This window comes from Pan troglodytes, chromosome 18 (genome assembly GCF_028858775.2).
Source record: "Pan troglodytes isolate AG18354 chromosome 18, NHGRI_mPanTro3-v2.0_pri, whole genome shotgun sequence".
Classification (NCBI taxonomy): Eukaryota; Metazoa; Chordata; class Mammalia; order Primates; family Hominidae; genus Pan; species Pan troglodytes.
Genome location: NC_072416.2, coordinates 46,643,837 through 46,661,498, shown reverse-complemented (window position 1 = coordinate 46,661,498; position 17,662 = coordinate 46,643,837). Strand labels below are relative to the sequence as shown.

The 17,662-nt window shown below is 37.6% G+C and overlaps 1 long non-coding RNA gene and 1 other non-coding gene across 2 annotated transcripts in view; one reads left to right on the top strand and one right to left on the bottom strand.

Moving 5' to 3' along the window:
- The window catches only part of LOC107968840 (uncharacterized), a 126,464-nt gene that overhangs the window by 80,787 nt on the left and 28,015 nt on the right, over positions 1-17,662 (bottom strand). The window lies entirely within an intron of this gene.
- LOC112205963 (small nucleolar RNA U13) lies at positions 9,029-9,134 on the top strand. The gene has a single exon (XR_002940095.1). It is a non-coding gene; the product is annotated as a small nucleolar RNA U13 (small nucleolar RNA).

Sequence of the window (17,662 nt, the reverse complement as noted above, 5' to 3'; positions counted from 1 at the left end):
AACAGTGTAGAGAAGACCTTAAATGACCTGATGGAGCTGAAAACCATAGTACGAGAACTTCGTGATACACGCACAAGCTTCAATAGCCGATTCAATCAACAGGAAAAAAGGATACCACTGATTGAAGATCAAATTAATGAAATAAAGCAAGAAGGCAAGATTAGAGAGAAAAGAATAAAAAGAAATGAACAAAGCCTCCAAGACTATGTGAAAAGACCAAATCTACGTTTGACTGTGTACCCGAAAGCAATGGGGAGAAATGAATCAAGTTAGAAAACATTCTTCAGGATATTATCCAGGAGAACTTCCCCAACCTAGCAAGGCTGGCCAACATTCAAATTTAGGAAATATAGAGAACACCACAAAGATACTCCTTGAGAAGAGCAACCCCAAGACACCTAATTATCAGATTCACCAAGGTTGAAATGAAGGAAAAAATGTTAAGGGCAGCCAGAGAGAAAGGTCAGGTTACCCACAAAGGGAAGCCTATCAGACTAACACCTGATCTCTCAGCAGAAACCCTACAAGCCAAAAGAGAGTGAGGGCCAATATTCAACATTCTTAAAGAAAAGAATTTTCAACCCAGAATTTCATATCCAGCCAATCTAAGCTTCATAAGTGAAGGAGAAATGAAATCCTTTACAAACAAGCAAATGCTGAGAGATTTTGTAACCACCAGGCCTGCCTTCCAAGAGCTCCTGAAGGAAGCACCAAACATAGAAAGGAAAAGCCAGTACCAGCCACTGCAAAAACATGCCAAATTGTAAAGGCCATCAGTGCTATGAAGAAATTGCATCAATTAATGGGCAAAATAGCCAGCTAACATCATAATGATAGGATCAAGTTCACACATAACAATATTAACCTTAAATGTAAATGGGATAAATGCCTCAATTAAAACACACAGACCAGCCTGGGCACAGTGGCTCACACCTGTAATCCCAGCACTTTGGGAGGCTGAGGCAGGCAGATCACGAGGTCAGGAGATCGAGACCATCCTGGTTAATATGGTGAAACCCCATCTCTACTAAAAATACAAAAAATTAGCCAAGTGTCATGGCAGCCACCTGTAGTCCCAGCTACCCGGGAGGCTGAGGCAGGAAAATGGCATGAACCTGGGAGGTGGAGCTTGCAGTGAGCCGAGATCACACCACTGCACTCCAGACTGGGTGACAGAGCGAGACTCTGTCTCAAAAAAAAAAGAAAAAAGACACAGACTGGCAAATCAGATAAAGAGCCAAGACCCATCAGTGTGCTGCATTCAGGAGACCCACCTCATGTGCAAAGACACATATAGGCTCAAAATAAAGGGATGGAGGAAGATCTACCAAGCAAATGGAAAGGAAAAAAAGCAGGGGATGCAATCCTAGTCTCTGATAAAACAGATTTTAAACCAACAAAGATCAAAAGAGACAGAAGGCCATTACATAATGGTAAAGGGATCAATTCAACAAGAAGAGCTAACTATCCTAAATATATATGCACCCAATACGGGAGCACCCAGATTCATAAAGCAAGTCCTTAGAGACCTACAACGAGACTTAGACTCCTACACAATAATAATGGGAGACTTTAACACCCCACTGTCAATGTTAGATCAATGAGACAGAAGGTTAACAAGGATATCCAGGACTTGAATTCAGCTCTGCACCAAGCGGACCTAATAGACATCTACAGAACTCTCCACCCCAAATCAACAGAATATACATTCTTCTCAGCACCACATCACACTTATTCTAAAATTGACCACATAAATGGAAGTAAAGCACTCCTTAGCAAATGTAAAAGAACAGAAATCACAACAAACTGTCTCTCAGACTACAGTGCAATCAAATTAGAACTCAGGATTAAGAAACTCACTCAAAACTGCACAACTACATGGAAACTGAACAACCTGCTCCTGAATGACTACTGGGTAAATAATGAAATGAGGCAGAAATAAAGATGTTCTTTGAAACCAATGAAAACAAAGACACAATGTACCAGAATCTCTGGGACAGGTTTAAAGCAGTGTGTAGAGGGAAATTTATAGCACTAAATGCCCACAAGAGAAAGCACGAAAGATCTAAAATTGACACCCTAACATCACAATTAAAAGAACTAGAGAAGCAAGAGCAAACACATTCAAAAGCTAGCAGAAGGCAAGAAATAACTAAGATCAGAGCAGAACTGAAGGAGATAGAGATACAAAAAACTCTTCAAAAACTCAATGAATCCAAGGGCTCTTTCTTTGAAAAGATAACAAAATTGATAGACTGCTAGCAAGACTAATAAAGAAGAAAAGACAGAAGAATCAAATAGACACAATAAAAAATGATAAAGGGGATATCACCACCGATCCCACAGAAATACAAACTACCATCAGAGAATACTATAAACACCTCTACCCAAATAAACTAGAAAATCTAGAAGAAGTGGATAAATTCCTAGACACATGCACCCTCCCAAGAATAAACCAGGAAGAAGCTGAATCTCTGAATAGACCAATAACAGGTTCTGAAATTGAGGCAATAATTAATAGCCTACCAACCAAAAAAAGTTCAGGACCAGACAGATTCACAGCCAAATTCTACCAGAGGTACAAAGAGGAGCTGGTACCATTCCTTCAGGAACTATTCCAATCAATAGAAAAAGAGGGAATCCTCCCTAACTGATTTTATGAGGCCAGCATCATCCTCATACCAAAGCCTGGCAGAGACACAACAAAAAAAGAGAATTTTAGACCAATATCCCTGATGAACATTGATGCGAAAATCCTCAATAAAATACTGACAAACCGAATCCAGCAGCACGTCAAAAAGCTTATCCACCATGATCAAGTGGGCTTCACCCTGGGATGCAAGGCTGGTTCAACACACTCAAATCAACAAATGTAATCCATCGCAAAACAGAACCAAAGACAAAAACCACATGATTATCTCAACAGACGCAGAAAAGGCCTTCGACAAAATTCAACAGCCCTTCATGCTAAAAACTCTCAATAAACTAGGTATTGATGGAACGTATCTCAAAATAATAAGAGCTATTTATGACAAACCCACAGCCAGTATCATACAGAATGGGCAAAAACTGGAAGCATTCCCTTTGAAACCAGCACAAGACAAGGATGCCCTCTGTCACCACTCCTATTCAACATACTGTTGGAAGTTCTGGCCAGGGCAATCAGGCAAGAAAAAGAAATAAAGGGTATTCATTTAGGAAAAGAGGGTGTCAAATTGTAGCTGTTGGCAGATGACATGATTGTATATTTAGAAAACCCTATCATCTCAGCCCAAAATCTCCTTAAGCTGATAAGCAACTTCAGCAAAGCCTCAGGATACAAAATCAATGTGCAAAAGTCACAAGCATTCCTATACACCAATAACAGACAAACAGACAACCAAATCATGAGTGAACTCCCATTCACAATTGCTACAAAGAGAATAAAATACCTAGGAATCCAACTTATGTGAAGGACCTCTTCAAGGAGAACTACAACCACTGCTCAACAAAATAAAAGAGGACACAAACAAGTGGAAGAACATTCCATGCTCATGGATAGGAAGAATCAATATTATGAAAATGGCCATACTGCCCAAGGTAATTTATAGATTCAATGACATCCCCATCAAGCTACCAATGACTTTCTTCACAGAATTGGAAAAAACTACTTTAAAGTTCATATGGAACCAAAAAGAGCCTGCATAGCCAATACAATCCTAAGCCAAAAGAACAAAGCTGGAGGCATCATGCTACCTGACTTCAAACTATACTACAAGGCTACAGTAACCAAAACAGCATGGTACTGGTACCAAAACAGATATATAGACCAATGGAACAGAACAGAGGCCTCAGAAATAACACCACGCATCTACAACCATCTGATCTTTGACAAACCTGACAAAAGCAAGAAATGGGGAAAGGATTCCCTATTTAATAAATGGTGTCGGGAAAACTGGCTAGCCACATGTACAAAGCTGAAACTGGATCCCTCCCTTACACCTTATACAAAAATTAATTCAAGATGGATTAAAAACTTAAATGTAAGACCTAAAACCATAAAAACCCTAGAAGGAAACCTAGGCAATACCATTCAGGACAGGCATGGGCAAAGACTTCATAACTAAAACATCAAAAGCAATGGCAACAAAAGCCAAAATTGACAAATGGGATCTCATTAAACTAAAGAGCTTCTGCACGGCAAAAGAAACTACCATCAGAGTGAACAGACAACCTACAGAATGGGAGAAAAATTTTGCAATCTACCCATCTGACAAAGGGCTAATATCCAGAATCTACAAAGAACTTAAACACATTTACAAGAAAAAAAACAAACAACTCCGTCAAAAAGTGGGCAAAGGATATGAACAAACACTTCTCAAAAGAAGACATTTATGCAGCCAACAGACACCTGAAAAAATGCTCATCATCACTGGTCATCAGAGAAATGCAAATCAAAACCACAATGAGATACCATCTCACACCAGTAAGAATGGCAATCATTAAAAAGTCAGGAAACAACAGGTGCTGGAAAGGATGTGGAGAAATAGGAAGGCTTTTACACTGTTGGTGGGAGTGTAAATTAGTTCAACCATTGTGGAAGACAGTGTGGCGATTCCTCAAGGATCTAGGAATAGAAATACCATTTGACCCAGCCATCCCATTACTGGGTATATATCCAAAGGATTATAAATCATGCTGCTATAAAAACACATGCACACATATGTTTATTGCAGCACTATTCACAGTAGCAAAGACTTGGAACCAAGCCAAATGTTCAACAATGATAGACTGGATTAAGAAAATGTGGCACATATACACGATGGAATACTATGCATCCATAAAAAAGATGAGTTCATGTCCTTTGTAGGGACATGGATGAAGCTGGAAACCATCATTCTGAGCAAACTTTCACAAGGACAGAAAACCAACACCACATGTTCTCACTCATAGGTGGGAATTGAACAGTGAGAGCACTTGGACACAGGGTGGGGATCATCACACACCAGGGCCTGTCATGGGGTAGGGGGAAGGGGGAGGGATAGCATTAAGAGATATACCTAATATAAATGACAAGTTAATGGGTGCAGCACACCAACATGGCACCTGTATACATTTGAAACAAACCTGTACGTTGTGCACATGTACCCTACAACTTAAAGTATAATAAAAAAAGTAATAAATAAAAAATAAAATAATAAAATAAAGAAATAAAAATAAAATGTGGCACATATACACCATGGAATACTATGCAGCCATAAAAAAGGATGAGTTCATGTCTTTTGCAGGGACATGGATGAAGCTGGAAACCATCATTCTCAGCAAACTATCACAAGGACAGAAAACCAAACACCACATGTTCTCATTCATAGGTGGGAATTGAACAATGAGAAAACAAGGACACAGGGTGGGGAATATCACACACTGGGGCCTGTCAGTGGGTGGGGAGCTGGGGATGGGATAGCATTCGGAGAAATGCCTAGGGTAAATGACGAGTTGATGGGTGCAGCAAACCAACATGGCACATGTATACCTATGTAACAAACCTGCATGTTGTGCACATGTACCCTAGAAGTTAAAGTATAATTTAAGATATATATATATAAATCATTCTATTATAAAGATATATGCACATGTATGTTCCTTGCAGCACTATTCACAATAGCAAAAACATGAAATCATCCCAAATACCCATCAATGATAGACTGGATAAAGAAAATGTGGTACATATACACCATAGAATACTATGCAGCCATAAAAAGGAATGTGATCATGTCCTTTGCAGGGACATGGATGGAACTGGAAGCTATTCTCCTCAGGAAACTAACACAGGAACAGAAAACCACACACCACATGTTCTCACTTATAAGTGGCAGCTGAACAATGAGAACACATGGGCACAGGGAGGGGAACAACACACACTGGGGCCTATCGAGAGTCAGGGGAGAGAGAGCATCAGGATAAATAGCTAATGCATGTGGGGCTTATTACCTAGGTGATGGGTTGATAGGTGCAGCAAACTGCCATGGCACATGTTTACCTGTGTAACAAACCTGCACCTCCTGCACATGTATCCTGGAACTTAAAACAAAATTTTTAAAAGTCAAAAAATGTATATATTAAAGGAAGTGCTTCAAGCAGTGGAAAATTATTGAAATAAAAGCTTGCATATTAAAAAAAGAATAAAAAGTGCTAGAAATGGTGTAAATATTTGGGTAAATATAAAAGACTTTCTTTTCACTTGTAAGTGTTATTACAGATAATTGACTGAAGCAAAAATTATAACAATATATTTGGGGATTTGTAACATATAAGACAAAGTATGTGCACAAAGTATGAGAGGGAGAGATTGAAGTATATTATTAAGACTCTTATATTGTGCATTAAATGATATAATATTTGAAGGTAGTCTGTGATGTTGATGTATATTTTATTTATTTATTTATTTTGAGACAGAGTCTCACTCTGTTGCCCAGGATGGAGTACAGTGGTGCGATCTCAGCTCACTGTAGCCTCTGCCTTATGGGTTCAAGCGATTCTCCTGCCTCAACCTCCCAAGTAGCTGGTACCAGAGGCACACGCCACCATGCCGAGCTAATTTTTTTTATTTTTAGTAGAAACAGTGTTTCACCATTTTGGCCAGGCTGGTCTCAAACTCCTGGCCTCAAGTGATCCACCCATCTCAGCCTCTCAAAGTGCTGGGATTACAGATGTGAGCCACTGTGCCCTGCTGTTGATATACATTGTAAGCCCTAGAGTAACTACAAGAAAGCTGTTTAAAAGGTATTTAGTTAATAAGACATTAGCAGATAAAATGGAATAGAAAAACACTCCAAAAGAAGGCTGTTTGGCTATTCTTGCATTACTATAAAGAAACACTTAAGACTGGGTAATTTATAAAGAAAAGAGATTTAATTGGCTCATAGTTCTGTAGGCTGTACAGGAAGCATGGTGCTGGGCATCTGCTCAGTTTCTGGTGAGGCCTCAGGAAGCTTTTACTTATGGTGAAAGGTGAAGCAGGAGCGGGCATATCACATGGCCAGAGCAGGAACAAGAAAGAATTGGAGTGGAGGGAGGTGCTACACACTTTTAAGCAACCATATCTTGTAAGAACTCACTCACTATTGCAAGGATAGCACCAAACCGTGAGGTGTCCACCCCTATGACTGAAACATCTCTCACCAGGCCCAACCTCCAACACTGGGGATTAAAATTCAACATGAGATTTAGAGGGGACAACATCCAAACCATATCAAAGGCCAAAAGAACGGAGATGGATAAAGAGTAAAGAGCAGATGAAGGAAATAGAAAACAAATGTCAGACAATTAGGTAGATCTAAGAAATAAAAAGAAAAATAAAAAAATTTAAATAAAAAAATCAAGATGGCAGACTTAAATCCAACTTTTTCATTTATTATATTAAATGTAAATGATCTAAATATTTTAATTAAAAGGCAGATACCAAACTAGATTTTTTAAAGCATGACCCAACTATATACTGAATTCAAAAAACTCACTTTAAATTTTAAAACACAAATAAGTATAAAAATATAGAAAAAAGATATATGATGCAAACATTAAAGATACTAAAGCTGGAGGCCAGGTGTGGTGGCTCACACCTGAAATCCTAACACTTTGGGAGGCCAAGCGGGGGAGGATTGCTTAAACCTAGGAGGTTGAGGCCAGCCTAAGCAACATGGTGAGACCTCATTGCTATAAAAAAAAAATAAAAAAAATTAGCCAGGCACACTGATGTGTGCCTGTCATCCCAGCTACTCAGGAGGCTGAGGTGGGAAAATTACTTAAGCCCAGGAGGTCAAAGCACAGTGAACTATGTTTGCACTACTGTACTCCAGCCTAGGTGACAGAGTGAGACCCTGTGTCAAAAAAAAAAAAAAAGTAATAAAGCTGGAATTGGTATGTTAATATCAAACAAAGCAAACTTTACTAATATAATTTTAAAAACAAATAAAATAATTCATAATTATAGCTGGATATTTCAACACTCTTGTCTCAATAACTGAAAGAATAAGTAGACAGTAAATCAGTGAGGCTACAAAACACTTAACACAGTCAATCAACTGAACATAATTGACATTTATAGACTGCTCCACTGAATAACTGTGGAATACATATTCCCTTTCAGGGCATATGGAAATTTCAACAAGGCAGAATATATGCTAGGTCATAAAAAAAGTTCCAATAAATGTTAAAAACTGAAATTTTGCAGAATATGTTCTCTGACTGCAGTGGAATTAAATTAGAAATCAATAACAATAAAATATCTGGAAATATTTTTAAATATTTAAAATTTTATATATTTAAATATTTAAAAATTTAAAAATATATTTCTAAATAATAAATGAGTAAAGAAATAAATTGCAATATTAACAAGTAAATATTTTAAACTTAATGAAAATGAGAGCTGGGCACAGTGGCATGTATCTATATTCCCAGTTACTTGGGAGGCCAACGTGGAAGAATTGCTCGAGGTCAGGAGTTAGAGGCTGGCAGTACATTATGATTGTGCTTGTGGAGAGCCACTGCACTCCAGCCTGGGCAACACAGCCAAGACCTCATCTCTAAAAAACAAAATAAAACAAAATAGAAAACTTTAAAACTTAATGAAAATGAAACCCAAACATATGAATATTTGGGAAATACAGCTAAAATAGTACTTAGAAGAAAAGTTGTAGTTTAAAATCAATAATTTAAGAATCCACCTAAGAATCAGGAACTTCATATTTGCCACAGTATTGAAGATACAAATGCATAAAAATAATTATAAATCTATTTTGATGGGCACACAATATATAAAGGGGTAGTTTATAACATAAATGACAATAAAATGTGGGGCCGAGCTGTAAAGATTAGTTTTTGTATGCAATCAAGATTATGTTGGTATTGATTCAAAATATATTATTTTATATTTAGAATATTTTATGTAATCCCCCTGATAACAATGAAGAAAATAGTTACAGAATATACACCAAAAAGAATCAAAACTTATCATTAAAATGTATATTCTGCTGTCGTTGATGGAGTGTTTATACATTTTGTAGCTCATAAGTATGGTGATTGGGTTTTCACACTCATGTATGAGATGTGCCTCTCTAAAACTTTGTTACAACATTGGCACATTACCCCATCTGATGTGTTATGGGGCGGTGTGTGTGTGTGCATATATATATATATATATATATATGAGATACTATATCAAAAATGGATAGAACCGACAGATCAATAAGCAAATAAAGGACATGAGCAACACTACAAACCAATTGGACCTAACAGACATATACAGAACACTCCATCAACAATAGCAGAATATACATTTTTCTCAAGTGTACATGGAACATTGTCCAGGGTAAACCACATGTTAGGCAAAAAAAAAAGTCTTAATAAATTTTAAAAGATTTAACTCATACCAAGTATCATTTCTGATCACAATGGAGTGAAACAAATCAATAGCAAAAGGAAAATTGGAAAATTCATAAATATGTGGAAATTAACACACTCTTAAAGAATAAATGAGCTACAGAGAAAATCAGAAGGGAAATTTTAAAATATCTTGACACAAAAAAAGAGAAAATATCTTGATACAACAGAAAATGAAAACACAATATACCAAAACTTATGAAATGTAGCAAAAGCAGTGCTAAGGGTGAAATGTATAGCTATAAATGCTAATGTTAAAAAGGAAATATCTAAAACCAACAATCTGATTTTAAACCTTAAGGAACTAGAAAAAAAAAAGAACAAACTAAACCCAAAGCTAGCAGAAGGAAGGAAATAATAAAGATTAGAGTGGAGATAAGTAAAAATAGAGAATAGAAAAACAATAGAGAAAATCAATAAAACCAAAAGTTGATTCTTAAAAAAAATCAATAAAATTGACACACCTTTATCTAGATTGACTAAGAAAAAAATAGAGAAGATTCTAATTGCTAAAATCAAAAGTAAAAATCACAAATAATTTTTATTTGAGTACACATTGAAATATTTTGAATATAGAGGGTTAAATAGAATACATTGTTTAAAAAATTTAAACTGTTAAAACTAATAAACTAAACAAACTAATTCAGCAATGTTGCAGGATACAAAATCAACACACGACAATTAGTTGCATTTCTACATATTAACAATGAACAATCAGAAAAGGAAATTAAGAAAGTAATCCCATTTACAACAGCATCAAAAATAATAAAATACTTAGAAATAAATTTAACCAAGGAGACCAAAGACTTGTACACCAAAAACTACAAAATATTACTAAAAGAAACTGAAGAAGATACAAATAAACAGAAATGAAGTCCATATTTATGATTGGAAGATTTAATCTTGTTAAAATGTCTAGACTGACCAAAGCTATCCTCAGATTCAATGCAATCCCTATCAAAATCCCAATGACATTTTTTCATAAATATAAAAAAAACTTGACATAAAATCTTAAAGGACCCCCAAATGGCCAAACAATCTTGAAAAAAAAGGCCTCATACGTCCTGACTTCAAAACATATTACAAAGCTACAATAACCAAAAAAGTATCTTACTGGCAGAAAGGTAGACATATAGACCAATGAAATAGAATAGAGATCCCAGAAATAAACCCTCCCATATATGGTTAAATGCTTTTCTACAAGGGTTCCAGGACCAGAAGTATTAGTCCATTCTCACACTGCTATGAAGAAATACTTGAGACTGGGTAATTTATCAAGGAGAGAGGTTTAACTGGCTCACAATTCCACAGGGCTGGGGAGGCCTCAGGAAACTTACAATCAGGTCGGAAGGGGAAGCAAACATGTCCTTCTTCACATGGCAGCAGAAGCGAGAAGTGCAGAGTGAAGTGGGGGAAGCTCCTTATAAAACCATCAGATCTCCTGAGAACTGACTCACTATCAGCAGAACAACATAGGGGTAACCACCCTCATGATTCAATTACCTCCCACCGGGTGGGGATTATGGGAACTACAAGATGAGATTTGGGTGGGGGGACACAGCCAAGCCATATCACCACACAATGGAGAAAGGACAGTCTTTTCAACAAATGGTACTAGAAAAACTGGTCATCCACATGAAAAGGAATTAGGTTGGACCCTTACCTAAAACCATATGCAAAAATTAACTTAAAATGGATCAAAGACCTAAATATAAACCTTAAAACTAGAAAACCAGAAGAAAACACAAGGAGAAAGCTTTTTGACTGGATTTGCCAATAATTTCTTGGATATGAGACCAAAGCACAGGCCACAAAAGAAAAAAATAGATAAATTAGACCTCATCAAAAGTAAAAACTTTTGTGCATAAAAGACACTATCAACAGTGTGAAAAAGCAACCCATAAAATGAGAGAAAACATTTGCAAATCGTATATCTATCTGGTGTTAATGTCTAGAACATATAAATAACTCTGTATTGTATATGTATATATGTATATATTTTTTAATTCTCTATATATTATGATGTTTTGACATCTTTAAAAAACACCTTTCTAGCTGGAGAGAGATTTTCTAGCTAGTCAATTCTTCAAGATAGCAATGGTTCCAGGATGCCTTTGACACACAAACTAACCATTCTAGACCCATGCCTCCCTGTCAGACTTGTATATCCCAAGAGGCAATATTCCTCTGACTTAATCATCCCAGGGCCAGGTGTCAGACAACCAGGACCACTCCTAGAGCCCAAAGCCCACTGAAAGTGTTTAAATTAGCCAATCCTAAACTGTTCACCCTTCCCACCTTTGTCTTTCCCATGGGAACCCCAACAAAGGCTCTGGCCTAATGGTTTTCCCTTGGCCTGTCTTCTGCCTCCTGATCACCCTGGTGTCTTTCCCATGTGGCCCTGCATGGTGTACTATGCCAATCCTCCTGTATCTAGGTGTTGTAAATATAATAACTTTTGATTTATCCTGAGCCTCTCTTGTCTCCTCTTGTGGCCCCACCGTACTGACTATATCATAAAAGAACACAAAACAAACACCTATAACTCCACAACCCCCAAAAAAAGAACTCGATTAAAAAGCAGGCAAAGATGCAAGCCTTGGAAGCTCAACCAGGCCTGCATGAGTACACTCAGACAATTGCAAAGCGGTTCCACTCTTCTCACCATGGGGTTCACTCCCATTCCCACTATGTCCCCTCTCAGCAGGAAGAAGCCAGAGAGATCAACAGCCTTTTCCCATCTTCATAGCCTACATCTTAAGATTAAATCCCTCCAAAAGGAGGGATTGAAACTGCCTTTGCAAAATTTTGACTGAGACAGTGAAAGAGATCTAACTTAACTGACTCCATCTTGCTTCTAACCTCCAAGCTGTCCTCATTCATTCTTAGGCGTGGGCTGAAGTAACTTTGGGAGAAACTTTATAGTTTATGGTTTAAACAAGATGGTAACAGCCCTTTCCCAAAGCAGACCTCCTTCTTGCCTGGAGACTTCATTGCCTTTGTAGGACTAACATTAGCCATAAGATTAGAAATTATGGTCTAGGAGTCATGCAGCTGGGGGCTATAAGATTCTGACCCTCCCTAAACTGCTCCTAACATCAGTGCTTGAGATATTTTGCAGACCCTGCACTTAATGGATCAGTTGACACCACCCAGATCAATAAACTCATTCATCTGATCTTGTGGCCCCTACCCAGGAACTGACTCAGCACAAGAAGACAGCTTCAACTCCCTATGATTTCATCCCCAACCAATCGGCACTCCTGGCTCACTGGCCTCCCCTCACCCACCAAGTTATCCCTAAAAACTCTGCTCCCCAAATGCTCAGAGAGACTGATTTGAGTATTAATAAAATTCCAATCTCCTGCAAAAAAAAGGGGGAGTAGTGCAAAGAACTTCAGCAGATATTTCTCCAAAGGAAATACACAAATGACCAATGAGCACATGAAAAGATGTTCAACATCACTAATCGTTAGGAAAATGCAAATCAAAATCATAATGACATACTGCTTCACATCTATTGGGATGACTGTTATTAAAAATAATAAGTGTTGGTGAGGATGTGAAAAAATCAGAATGCTTCTGTATTACTGGCGGGAATGTAAAATGGTACAGCTACTCTGTAAAAATAGTATGGCAATTTCTCAAAAAAATAACTATTTTAGATTACTCGTTTAAGTGGAACAATACATTATTTGTCTTTTTATGACTGGCTTATTTCACTTGGCATAATATCCTCAAGGGTTATCCATGTTGCAGCACATGTCAGAACTCTATTCCTTTTTAAGGCTGAATAATATTGCATTGTATGTATATACCACATTTGCTTTATTCATTCATCCATTAATGGATATTTGGTTTGCTTCCACCTCTATGCTGTTGTGAATACTACTGCTGTGACCATGGATATGCAAATATTTATTCAAGACATGCTTTCAATTCTTTTGGAAATATCCCCAGAAGTGGGATTTAGTGGGTCATGGTGGTCCTATTTTTAATTTTTTGAGAAACCATCATACTGTTTTCAATAGCAGTTGTACCATTTTACACTACCACCAACGGTGCACAAAAGTTCCCATTTCTCCACATCCCCTCCAATGCTTGTTATTTCTGTTTTTTAAAATAACAGCTATCCTAATGGGTGTGAGGTAATATCACATCGTGATTTAGATTTATATTTCTCTGATGTTTAGTGATATTGAATATATTTTCATATGCTTATTAGCCATTTGTATATCATCTTTGGAGAGATATCATTCAGGTATTTTGCCCATTTTTTAATTGGGTCATTTGGTTTTCTGTTGGGCTGTACAAGTTTTTTTTTACATTCTGGATATCAGATATATGATTTGCAAATATTTTCTCTTGTTTGTAGGTTGCCTTTTCACTTTGTTGACTGCATCCTTCAATGCACAGAAGTTTTGATGTGGTGCCACTTGTCTATATATTAGTTGGTGGTGGTACCTCTGCATTTAGGGTCATATCTGAGAAATTATTACCAAATTTAACATCATGAAGCTTTTCTCTTATGTTTTTTTCAAGCGTTTTTAGAGTTTTGGTTCTTACACTTAGGTCTTCGATTCATTTTGAGTGAATTTTTGTATAATTTTTGTAAGAAAAGGGTCCAGACAACTTTTTATAGAGAAATTTCACGTAAGAGTGGAATTGCTGGGCCATATTATAATGAGTAACTTTTTAAGGAAATTAAAAATATGAACTATAACTATGTGTAATATTCCAGAATTTACATGTAAATGGGAAAGACATAAAATAACCAAAACAAATTTTTAAAGGATACAATTGAAAGGTTTCAGGACTCAGATTTACTGTGGAGCTACAGTAATCAATGTGGTATCACAATGGCATCAGGAGAATCATAAAGGTTAAAAAGATGAAACAGAAAGTTCAGATGTACACTCTCACACATGTCAACTGACTTTTAACAAAGGTGCCAAGGTAATTTCTTTTCAATAAGTGGTGCTGGAACAACTGCATATCATATAGGGGTCAGAAATGAGTGTTGATCCTTACCTCACACGATTCACAAAAAAATTAACTTGAAATTGATTATAGACCTACATGTAAAAGTTAGCACTATAAAGTTTATCAAAGAAAATATTGAAGATTTTGAAGTAGGCAAAAATCTTTTAGATAGGACGTAAACCATTTAAAAATTTTTGATAAATTGGGCTTCAAGACTTCATCAAAAAACACTCCTGCTTTTTTGGGGGCATGGGGTGGTTGAAGAGGACACAGTTTCACTCTCTCACCCAGGGTAGAGTGCAGTGCAGTGACACAATCATAGCTCACTGCAGCCTCAAACTCCTGGGCTCAAGCAATCCTCCCACCTCAGCCTTTTGAGTAGCTGAGACTACAGGCACATGCCACCATGTGAGCCACCATGCCCAGCCAACTCTCACTTTTCTAATGATATCAGTAACAAAATGAAAGAGAAAGCCACAGAGTGATGGAAAACATTCACAATACCTATACTTGAAAAGGGGTTGTGTCCAGCTGTAGTAAAAACTCTTACAACTCAATAATAAGAGACAAAAAAATTAAAAATGAACAAAAAATGTAAACCCTTTACCAAAAAAGATTTGTATAAATTGCCATTAAGTACATGAAAAATACACAACATCATTAGTCATCAGGAAAATACAAGTTAAAATCAAATGAGAAGATACCATAACACATGCAGCAGAATGATTAATACTAAAAAGACTGACAATATCAAGTATTGGTAAGGATATGGAGCAAGTAGAGCCCTCATACATTGCTAATAGGACTGTGAAATTTAAAATCACTTTGTAAAAGAGTTTGGCATTTTCTTTACTTATTCTACTATGAACTAGCAATTCCACTCTTAGATGTATACTTAAGAGAAATCAAAGTATATGTCCACATAAGATTGTGAACAGGAAACTTTCATGGCATCTTTACCTATATTAGCCCAAAACTGAAAACAACTCAAATGTTCACCAACAGATAAATTAATAAACAAATTGTGGTATATCTAGACAATGGAAACTCATCAGCAAAAACAAATTATACACAGTAGTCCCCTCTTATCCTTAGAGGATAAGTTCCAAGACCTCCAGTGGATGGCTGAAAGCACAGATAGTGCCGCCCTATGTAGCCTATGGTTTTTTCTATACTTGCATACCTATGATAAAGTTTAATTCACAAATTAGCCTCAGTAAGAGATTAACAACAGTAATTAATAATAAAATTGAACAACTTTAACAACACACTGTAATAAAAGTTATGTGAATGTGATATACATATATATATATATGTATCACAAAATATCTTATTGTACTGTACACTGGACCAGGGGTCCCCAGCCCCGGAGCCACAGACCAGCACCCGTCTGGGGCTTGTTAGGAACAAGGCCTTACAGCAGGAGATAAGCAGAGGGCTAGCGAACATTACCACGTGAGCTTTGCCTCCTGTCAGATCAGCGGCAGCATTAGATTCTCATAGGAGCACAAACCCTGTTGTAAACTAAGCATGCAAGGGATCCAGGTTGTGTGCACCTTATGAAAATCTAATGCCTGATGATCTAAGGTGGAACAGTTTCATTGCCAAAGCAACTCCCTACACTGTCCGTGGAAAAATTGTCTGCCATGAAACCAGTCCCTGGTGCCAAAAAGGTTGGGGACTGCTGCACTAGACAAAAGGGTAATCTATTAAGTTGGTGCAAAAGTAATTGTGGTTTTTGCCATTACTTTTAGTGGCAAAAACCACAATTATTTTTGCATCAGCCTGATACATCCTGGGCAGAATGGACCAAGATAGTCCAATATTTCATCATGCTACTCAGAATAGAGAGCAATTTACAACTTATGAATTGTTGGCTGGTGGTTCATGCCTGTAATTCCAGCACATTGGGAGGGTGGGGCATGAGAATCACCTGAGCCCAGGAGTTCAAGACCAGCCTGGGTGACATGGTGAGATCCTGTCTCTATCAATAAATAATATAATAATAATAACTTATGAATTGTTTATTTCTGAAATTTTTTATTTAGTATTTTTAAACTATGGTTGACTACAGGTAATTGAAACAGTGAAAAGCAAAGTGCATAAAATGCAGAACTATTGTACGCATGATTTAGATGAATCTCAGAAACATTATGCTGAGAGAAAGAAGCCAGACACAGAATTACTTAAGAATACGTACCGTATGATTGTACTTAAAGAAAACTCGAGAAACAGCAAATCTAATCCTTAGTGTCAGGAATTGTCAGGAATCTTTAGTGTCAGATGAGTAGAGCATAAGGAAGCCTTTTGGAGTAATGGAAGTGTTCTATATATTGAATGAGGTGGCAGTGCACATCTACGTGAATATATCTGTCAATATTCATAGATCTGTACACCCAAAAAAAGATGCATTTTATTGTATGTATGTGATGACTTCAAAAGGTTTGTGGAAAAAAATGGAATTAAAAGATAAAAATAGAACCCAATCCAAAGTCCCAAGAGTATGGAGCAAGATGGCTGACTAGAGAGGCCTGGCATTTGTCCTACCAACAAGAAAGACCCAAGGCAATGAATAAACAATTAAGATTTCAATGGAGTGTCAATAAGAGAGTGCTGGAGTACAGCAGGGGAGTGGAGATACACCTGTGGTGGCTGGAAGTCCAGAAAGGCAGTGTGGAGGCACCTGGCCTCTGAAGCCCCATCTCCCCACCGTGGATCAAATCTGCCTAGAGTCAGAAAACCTTCCTGTTCCAGGGAAAAAGTAAACAGAATATGCCCAGCAGCTTCCATTGCCACCACAAATATCTACAGTTCTTACTACAGGAGAATCCCACAGTCCTTGAAAGTAATGAGCCCAGTTTGGAGAGCTTCCAGGAGCTCACATAGCACTTTGCCCCAGATTAGGAGCACAAAGTGTGCATTCCCCACCCTTCACTGATCCCCTGTGAGCCAAGCTTCTGCAGCACAGCACCTAGACCAGAGCTCCTCTGAAATGCACCCTGCTCTGGGGGCCGGTAGACTGCACCTCTCCAGCACTAGGGCTCCATCTTCATTATGCCAAACCCACTCACATGGCTGAACACCACAACCTCAGTTGCATGGAACTTTGGCCCAAGACCGGCTGTGACTCTGGTTTTGCACAGCAGGGAAAGCAACTCCCAACACCACACTTCCAGCCAGAGGAACAGACTGCCAGTCCTGCCCAGGGCAAACCTGCCTCTGAGCCAGCCAAACTGCTGCACACCCTCCCCCAAGCAGAAGA